Genomic DNA, 1,125 nt, shown 5'->3' on the forward strand with positions numbered 1-1,125 from the left:
GGGGAAAAATAGCTCACAAAATTTAATACTTTACTTATTTAGGTACATATTTTACGTTCATTTAGCCCGTATAATACAATAAATGTGAAATGTAGATATTAATTTTAGCTGGGGGGACACGGAAAAAAAATTATTACATTGGCTCATTAAGCTTAAAATAGAACCAACATATTTCTCCACTGTGGTTTATTTTTTATTATAATTTTTTTTTTAATTACCTATATTATTTTTTTGTATTTTATATTTTTTCCTTTTTTTTGGTTTTGGACAATGTGAATGTGCCGACTGAAATATTAGGTTAAATGAGTGAGGGGTCGTGACGACCCCTTAAACCCCCTCTCTCTCCGGCCCTGTCTGTATCATTACCTAAAGGTAAATCATTAACTAAAAATTAAAAAATATAATATTTAAATCATGTAGGTTAACTACCTATATTAAATTTATGAAACTATAGTACTATTAATCTATGTAATCTAGGTATACCATTTAAATATTTAATAAATATAATATATGTATTAAATGAGATTCGTACCAATTTATTTTTGTAGAAGCAATTTCAATGTTAAACTTTTAGTTTTAATGTTTTTAAATTTTTTTTTATAATGTGAAAACTAAAAATATATATATTGTTTTCAGATTTTACGGCATCAACTAGTTCCAGAAACATTAATTCAGAAGTAAAAATAGTCAAACAGATCTATGCTTAGAAAGTTACACGGAAACTTAAATATTGTATATTATTCAACCTTTATATGAAGCTGTATGTGCACCAGAGCATAGTGCACATCTATCCAGAATGCTGACTTATCAGTTTAATGATCTTGTATACATTTAACACACCTAGGATGTAGACTCCAATAGATACGAAATATATTAATAAAACAAAATTCATTATATATTTTTTACAATGATTTAATTAGGTATTTAATTTTAAATAACGCACAGGTAAAAAACTAAATGTTTAGAAGCAAATAACTTTTTTTGTATTTATGTTATCTAAAATATAGGCACGCTGTTAGATAGAAAATTTTTTAGCCTATATGTTCAGACATATATATTGTATTTTAGGTATTGTACGATCTAGATTTAATGCTTGACGATGGTCAAGAAAATAAAGATTAATGA

The 1,125-nt window shown here is 25.8% G+C and overlaps 1 long non-coding RNA gene across 1 annotated transcript in view; it reads left to right on the plus strand.

Moving 5' to 3' along the window:
• The window catches only part of LOC103308345, a 3,875-nt gene extending 3,018 nt beyond the window's left edge, over nt 1-857 (plus strand). Inside the window, exon 3 of the long non-coding RNA XR_510400.3 lies at nt 637-857. This is a non-coding gene — a long non-coding RNA (uncharacterized LOC103308345). The remainder of the gene's footprint in view (nt 1-636) is intronic.
• Nucleotides 858-1,125: the final 268 nt, after the last annotated feature.

This window comes from Acyrthosiphon pisum, chromosome X, assembly GCF_005508785.2.
Source record: "Acyrthosiphon pisum isolate AL4f chromosome X, pea_aphid_22Mar2018_4r6ur, whole genome shotgun sequence".
Lineage (NCBI taxonomy): Eukaryota > Metazoa > Arthropoda > Insecta > Hemiptera > Aphididae > Acyrthosiphon > Acyrthosiphon pisum.